Source organism: Chiloscyllium plagiosum, unplaced genomic scaffold (genome assembly GCF_037043375.1).
Source record: "Chiloscyllium plagiosum isolate Xiang-an unplaced genomic scaffold, Cpla_swu_hap1 HiC_scaffold_27, whole genome shotgun sequence".
Lineage (NCBI taxonomy): Eukaryota > Metazoa > Chordata > Chondrichthyes > Orectolobiformes > Hemiscylliidae > Chiloscyllium > Chiloscyllium plagiosum.
Window position 1 is genome coordinate 63,822,035 of NW_028270165.1, and position 19,862 is coordinate 63,841,896.

General features: G+C 44.9%; 4 protein-coding genes across 5 annotated transcripts in view; 2 read left to right on the plus strand and 2 right to left on the minus strand.

Annotated features, from left to right (window-relative positions):
• LOC148144448 (uncharacterized) overlaps positions 1-19,862 on the minus strand; it is a 677,410-nt gene that overhangs the window by 416,913 nt on the left and 240,635 nt on the right. The window lies entirely within an intron of this gene.
• LOC148144457 (uncharacterized) overlaps positions 1-19,862 on the minus strand; it is a 309,257-nt gene that overhangs the window by 40,180 nt on the left and 249,215 nt on the right. The window lies entirely within an intron of this gene.
• LOC122558179 (uncharacterized) overlaps positions 1-19,862 on the plus strand; it is a 231,148-nt gene that overhangs the window by 8,699 nt on the left and 202,587 nt on the right. The window lies entirely within an intron of this gene.
• The window catches only part of LOC148144458 (uncharacterized), a 42,287-nt gene that overhangs the window by 960 nt on the left and 21,465 nt on the right, over positions 1-19,862 (plus strand). The window lies entirely within an intron of this gene.

Below are 19,862 nucleotides of genomic sequence, written 5' to 3' on the forward strand. Positions count from 1 at the left end.
CCAGACCCACAGCAGTCTGGTTGACTCTACACTGCCCTCTCCCCACTGGCAAATGAGCAGGGAGAAACTTACCAGGATACAGGGTATGGGTTGAAATTGCTGAGTGAGGCAATACTTCCTCCGGATTACGGCTGTAACAAGGATCCAATTACAACCTGGTGCTGGCCAATAGTAAAGACAGTGGGGTATGTGTGGGCTTTGATCTTGAGCTGTTTAAAAAGCAGCTACTTTGTCTATGCCTTTTTGCAGGGGGGAATCTGAAGATGTAACTAAGTTGAGTCACAATAAAGGTTACCTGAACTTACCGCCGGGCTCAGACTCTCATTGAAAGCTTTGAGCTGGAAGACGTTTTTAGTTTAAAGCTGCTCCTTCGTTTCAGCCTCCTGCACTGAGTTTCCAATGTCATGTATCAGATGGAGCAGTGAATGAGAAGCGAGTATCGTGAGAAATTGTAAATCTTTCAGGTACTGCGTTGTTTCATCAGCATTGTAAAGTTTACTGACAGCACCAGGAGGTGTGGGCTGTGTTCACTAGAAATGATGTGGAGGTGTCGGTATTAGTCTGGGTTGATAAAAAGAAATCACCCAATACCAGGTTGTTGTCCAACAGGTTTATTTGGAAGCACTAGCTTTCTGAGTGCTGCTCCTTCATCGGGTAGCTGTGGAGCCGAATTGTAAGACACAGAATGTATATCAAAAGATCAGTATCATGCAACTGATGGAATATATTGAACAAGCCTAGATTGCTGTCAAGTCTTTCATCTCTTCGAATGGGTGCAGGTTTTGGTTCATTAATGTGTAACTGCCAGTACATCTTTTAAGTCACATTCTTGAGATGACTTTAGGTTTTATAAATAAGATGACATCTCAGCTCAGACAATGCATTTAAAGATGTGAGAATTGAGTCTGAAAATGTGTTGCTGGAAAAGCACAGCAGGTCAGGCAGCATCCAAGGAGCAGGAGAATCGACGTTTCGGGCATGAGCCCTTCTTCAGGAAAGGGCTGAAGAAGGGCTCATGCCCGAAACGTCGATTCTACTGCTACTTGGATGCTGCCTGACCTGCTGCGCTTTTCCAGCAACACCTTTTCAGCTCTGATCTCCAGCATCTTCAGTCCTCACTTTCTTCCTGAGAATTGAGTCTGACAGTATTCCAATCTTGAGTCAGACTGGTTCTATTTCCAAATTCATAAAATATTACATGGATTGACTGCCTGGAAATTGTGTGCTTTTTGACCAAAATTGAATACATCTGCAAATATAATTCTGCCAATACAAATTCACCCCATAGAATTGTGTGTGGGTGCATGTGAGTTTGTGCGTGAGAGTGTGTACATGCTTGGTAAAGTGAGTGTGATGGGTCATATTATAGAACAGACAGACATGGGGGAGTGGTGTTCAGGTACATAGTTCGTTAGAAGTTGCATCACTGATTGACAGGGCAGTTAAGAAGGCATTTAGCAGCATAGCATTCATTGTTCACACCATTGAGTACAGGGGTTAGGACATCATGTTGAGGTTGTATAGGATGTTGGTGAGGCCACTTTCAGAGTACTGTGTACAGTTCTGATGGCCCTGTAATCAGAAGTATTCTTATCACAGAGGGTTCGGTAAAGATTTACCAGGAAGTTGCCAGGACTGGAGGGTTTGAGTTATAAGGAGAGGCTGGGACTTTATTCACTGGAGGAGAGGAGGTGAGGGGGTGACATCATTGAGATTGATAAAATGAGGAGTGGAGGTAAGCTGAATAGCAAAGGGCTCTTGCTTAGCATCGGGGAGCTCAAAACTTGGGGGCATATTACTTAAGGTGAGGAGAGAGATTTAAAAGGAAGCGGAGGGGCAACATTTTGAAAGAGGGTGGCTTTGTATGTGGAATGAACTTACTGATGATGTGGTAGTTGCTGGTACATTTACAACGTTTAAACAGCATTTGGATGGGTACATGAATGGAAAGGTTTAGAGGGATATGGGCCAAATGCAGGCAAGTGGGACTGGTTTAGTTTGGAATCCTGGTCGGCATGGACCAATTGGACCGAAGGGTCTGTTTCTGTGCTGCATACCTTTACTGAAACCAGTAGAATTCTGAAAGGGGCTTGACAGGATAGATGTAGATAAAATGGACACTTTATGGGGAGGGTCATACAATCCCAACAATGTGGAAGCAGACCATTCAGCCCATCTATTCCTCTCTGGCCCTCTGAACAGTATCCCAGCCATATCCAACCCCTTACTCCATATTTCCATGGCCAAGCCACCCTAACCTGTACATCTCTGGTCACTATGGGTAACTTCACACAGCCAATTCTCCCTAACCTACACCCGAATCTATAAATTACCTTCTCAAGAATGTAATTTAAATGCAGAGCTTTTCTAAGAAAAATGTCAGTCTGACTCAACATTGGGACACAGACAGAATTCACACCTATTGTCTCTACTTATAAATAGGGCAACGTCTCTTCGAAATGTAGATTCATTTAGATATAACTGCGTGACTTTACATATGAAGATATCCCTTTGAATGTGGCACATCCCTTTGAAATGTAATCTTGTCCATTTAAACCTCTTTATTTGCAAAAGTCGCCCGTTAAAATGTCCATGTCCCTTTAAAATGCAGATTGCCCCCTTTAGATATGACGCCGTTCCGTTAGATGTCGGAATCTCTGTTTAAATTGAGCCGTGAGCTTTCCCAATGTAGACAGGGCTCCTGGAAACGTGGCAGTGTCCCACCTGCAGCTGCAGAGCGAGACAGGAGAGTTTGTTTTTGTGAATGAGCAGTTGTAGCGCGAGGTGGCTGTTGCTTGGTGACGGTGAGGCTCCCCCGGCCCCGCCCATCCCCCCGTGCAGACGTCACGCGGGGGCGGAAGCGGTTGGGAGGAGAAGGCGCTCGAGCAGGGAAGCGGCGGGAGGGCGGCCGTTAGGAAAATGGCGCCGTGCGGCCCGGGGCAGACACCCGTCACTGGGCACCGCCGCCTTCCTGGCGCAGCTGCTGTGTCACGGCCACACCGGCCGGCTGTACAGCAGGCAGGAGCCGGTGAGCATTCTGGAGGGGGATGGGGTTAAGGGCCTGCTTGGGAACTCGTCGGCCGCCTGGGTGGTGGAGTTCTACTGGTCGTGGGGCGGCCCCTGTGTCAACTAAGGGGCCACCTGGAAGGTACTGGGCCCGGGAGGTGAAAGGTGAGGCAGGTTGTGGGGGACGGAGGGGAAGGAATGTGGGGCCTGTCCTGTCATAGTGACATTTTACACTCACTTTCCATCTGCTTTTACTGGGGCTTGTGCTGTTTCCCCCTCACTGTTTGTTTAATCCTTGTGCTGTTTACCCCTCACTGTGTGTTTAATCCTTGTGCTGTTTACCCTCACTGTGTGTTTAATCCTTGTGCTGTTTGCCCCTCACTGTGTGTTTAATCCTTGTGCTGTTTACCCTCAACCACACTGCTGTGGGTCTGGAGAACTCAGTGTTGAGTCCTCCGGGCTGTTGACTGCTCAGACAGAAGATGGAGGTTTTGTTCCTCCAATTTGTGGTTTGGTTTGTTGTGGTAATGGAGGAAGCCAAAGATAGTCATGTCAGAAGGGGAGTGGGAAGGGGCATTAAAATGGGAAGTCCGCTCAGCCTCTGCGGACCCAGCTGGAATGCTCAGCAAACCGTTTCCCAAGTTTACGCTCGCTTTCCCCGATGTAGAGAAGACCACAATTGGCAAAGCACAGCAGGTCAAGCAGCATCCGAGCAGTAGGACAGTCGAAGTTTTGGGCACGAGCCCTTCATCAGGAATGATGCGTGGATGTTCAGAGGGGCATCAGTGTCCTTCTGTGCCAGTTGTCAGACAGGTGCAGCAGGCAATGAGCAAGGCAAGTGGTGTCTTAGCAAGAGGTTAAGTTCAGAAATGGGGATGTCTTCCTGCAGTTAGGGGGTCATTGAATATATTCAAGGCTGAGTTCATCTGATTTTTATGTGAATGTTTATGGGGAAGGCAAGAAAATGGTTTTAAGACTAGTATAGGACCGAGTTACAGAGCCATGCAGCACAGAAACAGACCCTTCAGTCCAACTAGCCCATGCTGACTATGTTCTCAAACTAAACCAGTCCCACCTGCCAGTGTTTGGCCCATATCCCTCCAAACCTTTCCTATTCATGAACTTATCCAAATGTCTTTTAAACGTCGTTACTGTACCTGCATCCACCACTTCCTTGAGACATTTAGTCCGCATGTGAACCACTCTGTATAAAAAAATTGTGCCCTTCAAGTCTTTTAAAAATCTCTTTCTCCTGTTACCATCAAAATTTGCTCCCTAATCTTGAAACCCCAACCCTAGGGGAAGAGCACCTGTCGTTCACCTCATCTCTCCCCTCATGATTTTATAAATCTTGATAAGGTCACATCTCCTCCTCCTATGCGCCAGTGAAAAAGTCCCAGCCCATCTACCTAGATGCAGGTAGATCCATATCCAGTCATGATCGGTTCAATGCTGGTCCCAATTCTCTCTCTCGGTGTCCAGGACAGCAAGAGACCACAAGACATAGGAGCAGAAATTAGGCCACCAGGTCTGCTCATTCCATTCAATCGTGGCTGATAAGTTTCTCAGTTACATTCTTCCGTTATAACCAAAGTGAAAATGGAGGGAGTGAGTGTGGGATGGAGATTTTCAGCTTCCAGGGAATAAAAGAGGAAAGAGTTTACTATAAATTAGAATTTATGGGATCGACTGATGAGCCGAGGAGTGTCAGTTGGGGTTTAATTTAGAGAAATCAGAGGTTTGCATTTTGGTCAAGCAATCCAGGCAGGACTGACACAGTTAAGGGGAGTGTTGCAGAATAAAGAGACCTTGGAGTGCTGGAGTCTCAGGTGGACAGAGTAGTGAAGGCGGCGTTTGGTTTGCTTTCGCACCTATTGGTGGGTAGGCCGGGACTTTTTTCACTGAAGCACAGGAGGTTGAAAGGTGAAGGTATCGGGTGCCTCATTAGCAAGTTGGAATATCAGATAGTGAAGGGGACTGTCAGACAATACAGCAGAATATAGATTGGAGAGTTGGGAAGAGAAATGGCAGATGGAGTTCAATCCAGACAAATGTGAGGTGATACATTTTGGAAGATGCAATTCAAGAGCGAGCTATACGTAAATGGAAAGGTCCTAGGGGAAATTGATGTACAGAGAGATCTGGGTGTTCAGGTCTATTGTTCTCTGAAGGTGGCAACGCATGTCAGTAGAGTGGTCAAGGCAGCTTACAACACGCGTTCCATCATCGGACGGATTGAGTAAAAGAGCTGGCAGGTCATGTTAAAGTTATACAAGATTTTGGTTCGACCGCATTTGGAATACTGCGTACAATTCCGGTCGCCAGATTTCCAAAAGGATGTGGATACTTTTGGAGAGAGTGCAGAGGAGGTTCACCAGGATGTTGCCTGTTATGGAGAGCGCTAGCTATGAGGAGAGGTTGAGTAGATTAGGATTATTTTCATTGGAAATAAGGAGGTTGAGGGGGGGTTCTGATTGAGGCCTAAAAACCATGAGGGGTGTAAACAGGGGTGGATAGGAAGAATTATTTTCCCAGAGGGGAAGACTTAATTAGGGGAGAAAGTGAGGACTGCAGATGCTGGAGATCAGAGCTAGTTGGGCTGAAGGGTCTGTTCTGTGCTGTATGACTCTGTAACTGTTCTGTACTGGTCTTAAAACCATTTTACTTGCCTTCCCCCATAAACATCCACTTCATGGTTGTTCTAAAATCAGATGAACTCAGCCTTGAATATATTCAATGACCCCCTAACTGCAGGAAGACATCCCTACTTCTGAAATCAATTCCTCTTGCTAATATACCTCTTGCCTTGCTGATTGCTTGCTGCATCCGTCTGACAACTGGCAGTGACTGGTGTGGAAGGACGCTGATGCCACTTTTTACATGCACACATCATTCCTGAGGAAGGGCTCGTGCCTGAAATGTCGATTCTCCTGCTCCTCGGATGCTGTCTGATCTCCTGTGCTTTTCCAGTGCCACACGTTTTGACTCTCATCTCCAGGATCTGCAGTCCTGACTTTCTTCACATCCCAATATATCACCATTTAAACAACGCACCTCCTTTCAGCAGTTATTTTTGGGCGGCGCGATGGCACAGTGGTTAGCACTGCTGCCTCACAGCGCCAGAGACACGGGTTCAACTCCCACTTCAGGCGACTGACTGTGTGGATTTTGCATGTTCTCCCCGTGTCTGCGTGGGTTTCCTCCCACAGTCCAAAGATGTGCAGGTCAGGTGAATTGGCCATGCTAAATTGCCCGTAGTGTTCGGTAAGGGGTAAATGTAGGGGTATGGGTGGGTTGCGCTTCGGCGGGTCGGTGTGGACTTGTTGGGCTGAAGGGCCTGTTTCCACACTGTAATGTAATCTAATCTAATAACCGAGGCTATAACCGGGAATTGAATCGCCCGGGTTCAGTTCCCGCCTCAGGCGACTGAGTATGTGGAGTTTGCACGTTCTCTCCGGGTGCTCCGGTTTCCTCCCACAGTCCAAAGATGTGCAGGTCAGGTGAATTGGCCATGCTAAATTGACTGTAGTGTTAGGTAAGGGGTAAATGTAGGGGTATGGGTGGGTTGCGCTTCGGCGGGGCGGTGTGGACTTGTTGGGCCGAAGGGCCTGTTTCCACACTGTAATGTAATCTAATCTAAACTTCACACTGTGGAACTGCATTTGCCGTGTGTTTGCCAATTGAGACACAGACCTGGACCAACGTTTCCCGACTCTGTCCCCTCCCTGGATTCACTTGCTTTCTTTTCAGTTGCTGCAAGTCAACAATTTAACCCCAGAATGAAAAAATGAAGTTGCAGTCTGAGGTGAAGCTCTATCTGTATTTGCAGGGGAGGAGTAGCAGCAGCTTCAGAACCTGATGGTCCATCTTCCGCATTCCCCGTCACATAACACTACGGGGCAATTTAGCTTGGTCAATTCACCCTAACCCGCACGTCTTTGGACTGTGGGAGGATATCCACGCAGACGTGGGTGGGGAATTGGAACCCGGGGCTCTGGCGCTGAGGCAGCAGTGCTAACCACAACAAAAAAGGGGTAGGGATGTAAGGCAGGATTTCAGGGAGCTAGGGTGGAAGCTGAGGGCTAGAACAAACAGAGTGGGCGGCACGGTGGCACAGTGGTTAGCACTGCTGCCTCACAGCGCCAGAGACCCGGGTTCAATTCCCGCCTCAGGCGACTGACTGTGTGGAGTTTGCACGTTCTCCCCATGTCTGCGTGGGTTTCCTCCGGGTGCTCCGGTTTCCTCCCACAGTCCAAAGATGTGCAGGGTCATGTGAATTGGCCATACTAAATTGCCCGTAGTGTTAGGTAAGGGGTAAATGTAGGGGTATGGGTGGGTTTCGCTTCGGCGGGTCGGTGTGACTTGTTGGGCCGAAGGGCCTGTTTCCACACTGTAATCTAATCTAATCTAAACAAACAGAGTGGTTATCTCTGGTTTGTTACCCTTGCCACGTGATAGCAAGGAATAGGGAGAGATATCAGCTAAACACGTGGCTGCAAGGATGGTGCAGGAGGAAGGGTTTCAGGCTTTTGGATAATTGGGGCTCATCCTGGGGAAGGTGGGACTTGTACAAACAGGACAGTCTTCACTTTAACCAGAGGGGTACTAATATCCTGGGTGGGAAATTTGCTGGAGCTATTCGAGTGGGTTTAAACTAGCTCAGCAGGGGGATGGGAATAGGGGGTATAGCTGTAGTGCACAGGAGGATGAGAGTAGGAAGGACAAGGACAGGATTTCAGGGTCACAGGAATGTGCTGGCAGACAGTGAAGTGGTTTGAAGTGTGTCTACTTCAACGCCAGAGTATCCGCAACAAGGTCGGTGAGCTTGCAGCACGGCTAGGTACCTGGGACTTGGATGTTGTGGCCATTTTGGAGACATGGATAGAGCAGGGTGAGGAATGGATGTTGCAGGTTCCAGGGTTTTGATCTTTCATTAAGAACAGGCAAGGCGGTAAAAGAGGGAGAGGCGTGGCCTTGTTAGTCAAGGATAGTATAACGGTGGCTGACAGAACTTTTGATGAGGACTCGTCTACTGAGGTAATGTGGGCTGAGGTTAGAAACAGGTGAGGAGAGGTCACACTGCTTGGAGTTTTTTTTATAGGCTTCCGCAGAGTTCCAGGGAGGTGGAAGAGAGGATTAGCAAAATTATTCTGGGTAGGACTTTAACTTCCCCAACATTGACTGGAAATGCTTTCACTCTAGTACGTCATATGGATCAGTTTTTGTCCAGTGTGCGCAGGAGGGCTTTCTGACACAGTATGTCGAAGGCCGACAAGAAGGGAGGTCACACTGGATCTGGTGCTTGGTAATGAACCAGGCCAGGTGTTTGATTTAGTGGAAGGTGAAAACTTTGGAGAGAGTGACCATAATTCAGTTAGGTTTCATATAGCAATTTAAAGGGATAGGAACATGCCACAGGTCAAGAGTTATTGATGGGGCAAGGGCAATTATAATGCAATTAGGCAAGACTTAGGATGCATAGAATAGGGTAGCAAAATGCAGGGGATGGGGACAATTGAAATGTGGAGCTGGTTTAAGGAAAAGTTATTGTGTGTCCTTGATAGGTATGTCCCTGTCAGGCACGAAGTGATAAGGTAAGGGAACTGTGGTTTACAACAGAAATTGCATCTCTTGTTACAAAGAAGAAGGAGGCTTATGTGTTGATGAGGCAAGATGGTTCAGATGAGGCGATGGAGAGTTACAGATCAGCTAAGAAGGATTTAAAGAGAGAGTTAAGAGCAAAGAGAGGACATGAGCAGTCTTTAACACATAAAGGAGAACCCTAAAGCTTTCTATAGGTATGTGAGGAATAAAAGGATGATTAGGGTAGGAATAGGGCCAATCAAAGACAGAAGTGGGAAGTTGAGTGTGGGCCCTGTGGAGATTGGAGAGGTGTTAATGAATATCTCTCATCGGTCTTCACTCAGGAAAAGGAGAATATTGTAGAGGAGAAGAATGATGTACGAGATATTAGACTCGAAAGGATCAAGGTTAGTTGCACACAGGTGTTATCAATTCTAGAAAAGGAGTGAAATAGACAAGTACCTTGGGCCGGATTGGATTTATCCAAGGATTCTCTGGAAAGCTAGGGAGGAGAGAGCAGAGCCTTTGGCTTTGATATTTGAGTTGTCATTGTCTACAGATTTAGTACCAGAGTGGAGGATTGCAAATGTTGTGCCCTTATTCAAGAAGGGCAGCAGAGATGACCCAGGTAGTTATAGACCAATGAGCCTTACTTCTGTTGAAGGAAAGCTTTTGGAAAGGAATATTAGAAAGGATTTATAATCATCTAGCAAGCAACAATTTGATTTCAGATAGTCAACACTGTTTCATCAAGGGCAGATCGTGTCTCACAAACCTCATTGGGTTTTTTGAGAAGGTGACCAAGCATGGAGATGAGGGTAGGGCAGTTGACGTGGTGTACATGGACCTCAGTAAAGCCTTTGATAAAGTTCCACGTGGTAGGTTATTGGAGAAAATGCAGAGGCATGGGTTTGAGGGTGATTTAGCAGTTTGGATTACAAACTAGCTTTCTGAAAGAAGGCAGCGAGTGGTAGTTTATGAAAATATTCAGCCTGGAGTCCGGTTACTAGTGGTGTGCCACAAGGATCAGTTTTCGGACTACTGCGGTTTGTCATTTTTTAAATGACTTAGACACAGGCATAGTTGGATGGATTAGTAAATTTGCAGTCGACACTAAAGTCGGTGGAGTAGTGGACAGTTTGGAAGAATGTTATAGGTTGCAGGGGGACTTGGATAAACTGCAGAATTGGGCTGAGAGGTGGCAAATGGAGTTCAATGCAGCTAAATGTAAGGTGATGCACTTTGGGAAGAATAACAGGAAGGCAGTGATCTTGGAGTCCATGTGCGTAGATCCCTGAAAGTTGCCACTCAGGTGGATAGTGCTGTTAAGAAGGCATACGGTGTGTTAGGTTTCATTCGTAGAGGGATTGAGTTCCGGAACCGCAATATCATGCTGCAACTATACAAAATGCTGGTGCAGCCACACTTGGAATATTGTGTATAGTTCTGGTCCCCATATTTCAGGAAGGATGTGGGAAGCATTGGAAAAGGAGCAGAGGAGATTTACCAGGATGTTGCCTGGTCTGGAGGGTGGGTCTTATGAGGAAAGGCTGAGAGACTTGGGTCTGTTCTCATTGGAAAGAAGGCGGCTAAGGGGGGATTTGATAGAGGCATATAAGATGATCAGAGGATTAGATAGGGTAGACAGTGAAAGAATTTTTCCTGGGATGGTGAAGTCAGCTTTTATTAGGGGGCATAACTACAAATTGAGGGGTGATAGATTAAAGACAGGTGTCAGAGGCAAGTTCTTTATGCAGAGAGTGGTAAGGGTGTGGAATGCCATACCTGCTAAGGTAGTCAACTCAGCCACATTAGGGAGATTTAAACAATCCTTAGATAAGCACATGGTTGATGTTGGGATAGTGTCAGGGAATGAGCTGAGAATAGTTCACAGGTCGGCGCAACATCAAGGACCGAAGGGCCTGTTCTGCGTTGTATTGTTCTATGTTCTAAACTTAGTGCAGGAGGCAGAAAGAAATGAGCAGCTTTTTTTTTATAGATATTTTTATTAGAAATTTAACATTTTTACAAGTTTACAAAAATAAACAAAACTCTCAGATATAAACATTGTATATTTGAGTTAATTGTATATCAATAGCCAAAATTTAACAAGAAAGAAAAGAAAAAACACCCAAAAAAGAAAAAGAAACAAAACTCAACTGTCTACTAATCTGACCTACAACTAACCAGAGTGTATATTTAAGTCTCTTACATGCTCGGAATGTGTTAACATCAGGTGTAATAAAACCCGTATTCGTGCGGGATTCCTCTCCCGAGGGGCCCCGGACCAGCCAGGTTTGTAATCTCAATTAAATAAAAGCCCTTGTTAGGATAGCTGAAATATCTGTATTTATGTCACTCAAGAAGGGCTGCCATATTTTATAAAATAATTCGGTCTTTCGGTGCACCATATTTGTGAGGAAGTCAAGGGAAATACATTCCATAATTAATCTGTGCCAATTTGAAAGTCCAGGGGGGCCCCTCAGCCACCCAGTTCACCAAAATATTTTTCCTTGCACAGAAAGAAAGAATAGAAAATAGGCTCTTCCCATACGTGTCCAGGGAGGGAAAGTTCGAAAAGCCCAAAAGGAGAAATACAGGGTCCACTTTAATTTCCGTTCCTAAAATTTCTGTCAGGGTACTTGCTACTTTAGTCCAATATCTACAGATCTTATGACAGGTCCATAGGCAATGTATAAGAGTGCCCACCTCTATTTTGCATTTAGGACACATTGGAGATGCTCTTGCCTTAAATTTTGCCAGTCGAACCGGTGCTATATGGGCCCTATGAAGTATCTTCAGCTGGATAGCCTGGGTTCTGTTACAAATAGTAATTCTTCTAGCATTTTCCCAAATATCATTCCATGTTTCTATAGAGATTTCTAGTCCCAAATCCTGATCCCATGTTTTAAGCAGATTATCCATATCTCCTGATACTTCATCATGTAGTAAATGATAAATAGTACTGACGGAAGATACCCCCACTGGTCGAAGGACACTACATTCTCTATCTGATTTATAAAGACTATCTAATAAGTAGTCTTCTTCTGTATATAATCTCGAATTTGAAAGTATCGAAAGAGGTCTCCATTAGGTAATCCGAATTTCTGACGCAGCTGTTCAAAAGACATCAGGACCCCATCTTTAAATAGATCCCCTAAACATGAGATACCCCTGGATCTCCAGAGTTTAAAAGTGGCATCTGTAAACCCCGGTTGGAATCCCCATGCTCCCACTATTGGTGCATAGGGGGATGTTTTATGTGAGTTGCCCTCATTTTGCTGCATTATATTCCAAGCCTTAATTGTGTTTAGTATTATAGGGTTTTTACAGTGATCTGTAATGATTTTCCTCTTGTCTGAAAATAAAAGGTTAGTAAGTGGGTATTTTACTTGAGAGGCCTCGATGTCCAACCAGATTGATTGTGGATCAGACAAGACCCAATCAGCTATGTAACATAATAGGGAACTTAACTGATATTTTCTAAAGTCTGGGAAGGCCAATCCTCCCCTTGTCTGTGGAAGCTGTAGCTTCTTCAGCTTAATGAGGGGCCGTCTATGATTCCAGCCAGCCATATAATTTACATAGAGCCGTCCTCGGCAGCATCACCGGAAGCATTCTCATAGGATATAGGAGACGGAGCAGGACATTCATTTTGATTTAGTGCTATTCTACTCAACCAGGAAATTGGAAGGTCTCCCCATTGCTGGAGGTCCTGCCTTATCCTTTCCAGTAAATGCACAAAATTAGCCTTATACAACTGACCAAATACTGGAGTAATAAAAATGCCTAAATATAAGAAGCCCTCCAGGGACCAACGAAAGGGAAAAAGGGATCCATCCACTAAGTGGGGTGTCATAGCAAGGCCACCCATTGGCATAGCCTCCGATTTTGAAAAATTAATTTTATAGCCTGAGAATGCGCTAAATGTATTAATAACTTGGATTAGGCGAGGTACGGACATCAGAGGGTTACTGAGGAATAGAAGAACATCATCTTCATAAAGGGTAATTTTATGTTTACCTGTACCAATCCTCGGGGCCGTTATATTAGGATCAGCTCATATAGCTTCTGCTAGTAGTTCAATTATTAGTGTAAATAACAATGGCGAGAGGGGACATCCCTGACGGCAGCCCCTATGCACACTGAAGCTATCCAAACCTAATCCATTGGTAACCACAACTGCTTTGGGATCACTATACAATGTTGAGACCCATTTGGTAAACACCTGACCAACGCCAAACCTTTCTAATGTGTAAAACAAATATGACCATTCAACCCTATCAAATGCCTTTTCCGCGTCGAATGAAACCACTACTCCTGGTATCTTTCCCTGATGACAGGCTTGAATCATATTCAAAACCCTTCTAATATTATTGGATGATCTATGGCCCTTAATAAACCCCCGTCTGATCCTCCTTTATAATATATGGCAGTACCCTTTCTAGTCTCAGTGCTAACGATTTAGAAAGGATTTTAAAATCTACATTTAGCAAGGATATTGGTCTATATGATGTACAATCTTCTGGATCCTTTCCTTTTTTAAGGATAAGAGAGATATTTGCCTCTTTCAGCGAAGGCGGGAGACAGCCCTGATTATATGCATTGTTATACATGTCCATAAGTGGACCAGCCAATATTTCTGTAAATTCTTTTTAGAATTCAGCTTGAAAACCATCTGGGCCCGGTTCCTTACCACTCTGAACTTGCCTAATTGCATCAAGTATTTCTTGGACTATAAGAGGAGCATTTAGGACCGATACGTGTTTCAGAGTTAGGCCTGGAAAGGTCAAATTTTTTAAAAATGGCTGCATCCTCCTCGTCCTATCTTCACAATCCGGCGATTTATATAACTCAGAATAAAATTCTCTAAAGATTGCATTAATCTTTTTATGATCATGAGTTAAAATACCCGTACTTTCCTTGATAGACGTAATAGTCTGAGGGGCCTTTTTTTTTCTTTGCAAGAAATGCTAAGTATCTACCCGGTTTGTCGCCATATTCATATAACCTTTGTTTTGCAAATAATATTTCCCTCTTAGCCGTTTGAGTAAGCGTAGTGTTTAGAGCTGTCCTAAGAGCCGTAATCCTTTGCAATTTAATAATACAAGGTCTATCAGTGTATGCTGTTTCAGCAGCTTTTAAGCGAGCTTCAAGCAGACGCTGTTGTTCTCCCTTCAATTTCTTCTGGGTCGCTGAATAGGAGATGATCAAACTTCACGTGTAAGCTTTGATGGTCTCCCACATCATTGATAGGTTGCTAGCTGTACCTGAATTAATATCTAAAAAAGTTTAAATTCTTGAGAGAAGTACTTTACAAATTTACTATCTTTCATTAGGAAGGGGTCCATACGCCAATGCCGAGGGGATGTCCCATTGTTCCTCGCCTTAGTTTCCATATATACAGCAGCGTGATCGGAAATTGCTATACTACCTACTTTATAGGATGATATGCAATTTTAAAAAATCGAGGGGGCGAAAAACATATCAATTCTGGTATGACACTTATGTGGATTGGAGTAAAAAGAAAAATCTCTGCCTTGTGGATGAAGACATCTCCATACATCTACTAATCCTAATTCTTTGTTCAGATCCATCAATTGTCTAGATCTGGGAGATACTCCTGCAGTACTCTTGGGAATCCTATCTATTTCCGGATCCATAATACAATTAAAGTCTCCCCCTATAATTATATGACGGGCACCAAAAGCCATCAATTTTGAAAAGGCTTCCGTTATAAATTTAAAGGGGTGTGCCGGAGGGCAGTACAAATTTAAAATCCCATATTCCTCTCCATTTATGAGGGCTTTAATCAAAATATATCGTACAGATTCGTCTTTTATCTGCTTTAGGATTTTGAAAGGGAAATTCTTTCGGACAAGAATAACAACTCCCCGGCTTTTTGAGCTAAAAGAAGAAAAAAAGGCCTGATCAAATCCACCCTGTCATAATTTCAAGTGTTCTTTATCCGACAGGTGTGTCTCCTGTAGGAGAGCTATATCAACTCTTTCCTTCTTAAGATTTGATACTATTTTCTTCCTTTTGACTGGCGAATTACTCCCCTTGACATTCCAGGTGCACCACTTAACCGAGTGATCAACCATAATCCTCTGGCCCAATCCGAGACCCCTCGGGAGTGGGAACCCTATCCAGAACATCCCGAGCGTAGAGCATATAAAATTTACAACAATATTACCTCTCTAATACACCCACAACAATACAATAAAAAACTATTTCTAAATAAAAAAAATATAAAACGTATCTAAGTGGAGATTTTCCCCCTTGTTCCCAGTGGGTGTCACTTCCTCTCCAAAAGTCCATCATATCCTCTCCCAACCAATGCCCCACCCTTGACCCAGGCGCTCCTCAATAAAATGAGAATTCAAATATAATACAAAGCTAGAGTTAACAGTGAGCACCCTACCTCCACCCACACCAACACCTGGATATATTTGGTAATGTTAATACCATATATAAACATATAACTATAAAATTACCACCTCAACAAATAATAATTAAATATAATAATACAAAATAACAAGGGAAAACAACCCCGCTCCTAGAGACAGAGGTAAAATTGAAGAAGGTAACCACCTCCCCCCGCCAACACCAACCAAATCCCCCAGCTTATATTTATATATATATACACATACACATATATCCCCATATATACATAAAATAATAAAAGAAAACAACCCCAGGGGGGGGGGGGGGGGAAATCAAATCCCTCTCCCTACCCCCATGATAATATTAAACAGTAAAGTAAGAGAAAGAAAAAAAAGGGGGGATATAAACCAAAGCGGGGGGAAAGGCAAACCAACATCCATTATGTCTTACAGTTTATCTAAGAGAGTCTAAGAATTCCTTAGCCTTTTCTGGCGATCCAAAGTTATATACGGATCTTTTATGGTTAAAGTGTAACGTCGTTGGGTAGCGTAAGGAGTACTGAATATTTAAGTCCCTTAAACCTCGATTATCGAGGTCGTCAATGTGATTCTCTAAGGTCCGGAATCGCTGTTCGAGAGTCCGGACCTAATCCACGGCCGATTGTGCTGCAGTTTCGGAGGTCGCAGCCTTTAGCTCCGCCCCTCCGACTCGGCGCTCGATTTCTTTAATGTCTCGGTCGTGCTTCTGCAGCGCGGCCGAGAGTGAGTCCCATCGATTTCGGGACTCCTCGATAAACGCGTTGATCTTCGCGTCCAGCTTGGAGATCATCTCCACAAGGCTTGCCCCTATAGGTAAGTCCCCTGGGGCGGCTGTGGACGCCTCTGCTGCAGCTGGAGAGGGTGGGGGAGGGGGTCCTGCTTGTTGAGAGCTGCGGGCTCCCTTTCCTTTAGTCATTTTAACTAAAGATTAGATTGTTTAAGTTTAATATTAAACAACTAATTAAATTAAACAACTATTATAAATGATTTGGTGAGTGTGGTGGGGGTGGGTGACCCACTTTACCCAAGTCTTGGGAGGAGCACTGTAGACTCAGACTTGCTGGGTCACCGCCATCTTGGATCCCCCTCAGAAATGAGCAGCTTTAAAACAAAAACTGGTGTGATGGAGTATAAGCCTGTGAGCGTGTTGGGTGGTGTATGTCTGTGTCCGAGAGAGAACGTGTACACGAGAGAGGTATAGATAAAAGTGAGGAATTGCACTTTGCTTTAAAAAAAAGGGAGGACTTGTAGCAGTTACTGGCGGGGCCCTGGGTTATGTTGTAGAACAGAGACATGGGGGTGTGGTTCAGGTACATAGTTCTTTGAAAGTTGCATCACTGGTAGACAGAGTGGTTAAGAGTTGATTAGCCCACTTGCCTTCATTGTTCACACCTTCATTAGATTAGATTACTTACAATGTGGAAACAGGCCCTTCGGCCCAACAAGTCCACACCGCCCTGCCGAAGTGCAACCCACCCATACCCCTACATTTACCCCTTACCTAACACTACGGGCAATTTAGCATGGCCAATTCACCTGACCTGCACATCTTTGGACTGTGGGAGGAAACCAGAGCACCCGGAGGAAACCAACGCAGACACGGGGAGAACGTGCAAACTCCACACAGTCAGTCGCCTGAGGCAGGAATTGAACCCGGGTCTCTGGTGCTGTGAGGCAGCAGTGCTAACCACTGTGCCACTGTGCTGCCCACACCGTTGAATGTTGGAGTTGGGACATCATTTTGAAATTATACAGGATGTTGGTGAGGCCACTTTTAGAACACTGAGTACAGTTCTGGTCGCCCTGTTATAGGAAGAATACTATTAGAGAAGGTTCGGTAAAGATGTACCAGGTTGTTGTCAGGACTGAAGGGTTTGAGTTATAAGGAGAGGCTGAGACTTTATTCACTGGAGTGGAGGAGGTTGAGGGGTGACCTTATTGAGATTTGTAAAATCATGAGGGGTGTCGGCAAGGTGAGTAGCAAAAATAGTGAGGAGCATGTTTGGTTATGTCGAGTCATAAATAAATAAATATTGACTCTACCGTTTCTTTTTCTCCTATTGGCATTTGGACACTTAAATTTGTCAGTAATCGCAGCATTGCCACAGAGTGTACAGCGCATGCTCCTCGGTGTCAGCAAGAACGGCGCATGCTCCTAGCTGTCCGCTGCAATGGGGCGCGATCTTCTTTCGAAGCTAATGGGGAGCCTTGGAGGACCGGAAGTAGGGTAGTCCTCCTGCCAATGAGAACATCCACTATTGTCTGAATGCGGAAGTTGTCCCATGAGCTTCTGAAGCTGATGCTGCACCTCTCTCTCTGAAAGAAGATTGAGCTTCACTCCATGATGCAACTTCCTTCCTCTGTTTAACATTGTGAGTACGGCACTCTCTTTTCCATTTCTTTATTTCATTGTGGGCTTCAATTGTTGACTCGCAGCAACTGAATGCAAAGGCAGTGAATCCAGGGAGGAGCAGACTCCGGAAATGTTGATCCAGGTCTGTGTCTCAATTGGTAAAAACAGTCCCACAGTGTGAAGTTATAGCCTTTGCTGTGGGGAAAAAACAGCAGAAAGGAAGTGCATTGTTTAAATGGTGATATATTGGGATGTGGGGAAAGTGAGGACTGCAGGTGTTGAAGATCAGAGTCAAAAAGTATGGCACTGGAAAAGCACAGCAAGTTAGGCAGCTTCCAAGGAGCAGGAGAGTCGACGTTTCGGGCCCGAGCCCTTCATCAGGAATGCCGTGTGGATGTACAAAGGGGCCTCGGCGTCCTCCTACACCAGTCACTGTCTGTTGTCAGACAGGTGCAGTAAGCAATCAGCAAGGCAAGAGGAATTGAGTTCAGAAGTGGGAATGCCTTCCTGCAGTTAGGGGGTCATTGAATATATTCAAGGCTGAGTTCATCTGATTTTTGAACAACAAAGAGGTGGATGTTTCTGGGGGAAGGCAAGAAAATGGTTTCAAGACCAGTATAGAACAGTTACAGAGTCGAACAGCACAGAAACAGACCCTTCAGCCCAACTAATCCGTGCTGACTATGTTCACAAACTAAACTCATTCCACCTGCCTGTGTTTGGCCCATATCTCTTAGAACCTTTCCTATTCATGTCCTTATCCAAACATCTTTTAAACGTTGTTACTGTACCTGCATCCACCATTTCCTCACATTCATTCCACACATGAACCACTCTCTCAAAGGAAAAAGGTGTTTCTCATATCTTTTTTAAAATCTTTCTCCTTGCACCTTAAAAATTTGCTCCTAATCTTGAAACAATACCTGCCATTCACCTCATCTATGCCCCTCATGATTTTATAATTCTCTATAATGTCGCATCTCAACCTCCTGTGTTCCGTTGAAAACATCCCAGCCTATCCACCTAGATGTAGGTAGATTAATATCCAGTTATGATCTGTTCAAAGCTGGTGCAGGCTCGAAAGACCAACTGACCTACTCCTGCTCCCAACTCTCACTATGTCCAGGACAGTAAGAGACCATAAGACAGGAGCAGACATTTGGCCATTCACCACATCAGGTCTGCTCATACCATTCAATTGTGGCTGATCAGTTTGTCAACCCCATTCACCTGCTTTCTCCCAATACCTCTCGATCCCCTTGATACTCAAGAACCTATCTATCTCAGTTTTAAATATCCTCAGTGACCTGGCCTCCACAGCCTTCTGTGTCAAGGAATTCCATAGATTCACCACTCTCTGGCTGAAGTTTTTCCTTTTCTCCATTCTAAAAGGTCCTCTGTTCCTAGTCTCTCTTACCAATTGAAACATCTTCCCAATGTCCAGGTCGTTCAGTATTCTGTATGTTTCAATTAGATACCCCCCCTGGTGAGTGTGGGCCTGTTAATCAGCATGAACCAGACCTTTAGGATGAGGTACAGCAGGGATTAGGTTCAGCAAACTGAGAATGGAGGGAGAGTGTGTGGGGTGGAGATTTTCAGCTTCTCTGGAATAAGGGAGGAAAGAGATATAAATCAGAATTGATCGGATGGGCTGATCGGCCAAAGAGTGGCAGGTGGAGTTTAATTTAGAGAAATGTGAGGTTTGCATTTTGGTCAAGCAATCCAGGCAGGACTTACACAGTTAAGGGGAGTGTTGCAGAACAAAGAGACCTTGGTATGCTTTCCTTTATTGGTCAGAGCATTGAGTACAGGATTTGGCAAGTACTGTTGTGGCTGTGCAGGACATGTGGTTAGTCCACTTTTGGAATATTACATTCAGTTCTGGTCTCCCTGCAATAGGAAAAATGTTGTGAAACTTTGAAAGGGGTGGGAAAACTTTTATAAGGCTTGTTGGCAGAGTTGGAATGTTTGAGGTACAGGGAGAGGCTGATAGGCCAGGGATATTTTCCCTGGAGCATCAGAGGCTGAGGGGTGACCTTATAAAAGTATATAAGGGGCATGGATCAGAGCAAGGTCTTTTCCTCAGGGTAGGGGAGTCCAGAACTAGAAGAACATAGGTTTAAGGTGAATGGGGAAAGGGAAGTGAGTAGAAACTTTTTCACGCAGAGGGTGGTGGATGTATGGAACCTGCTGCCAGAGGAAGTCGTGGAGGCTGGAATAATGACACAATATAAAAGGCATCTGGGTATATGAAGAGCAAGGGTTTAGAGGGATTTGGGCCAAATGCTGGCAAATGGAACTACATTAATTTAGGATGTCTGTCTAGGTTAGGGTGGATTAGCCATAGGATGTGCAGGTTAGGTGCATTCGTAAGGGTTAAATGCAGAGCAATGGCGGGGGGGAGGGAATGGGTGTGGGTGGGTTACCCTTCGGAGGGTCGGTGTGGACTCCCAGGGCCGAGTGGCCTGCTTCCACACTATGGAGCTTCTCCGAAG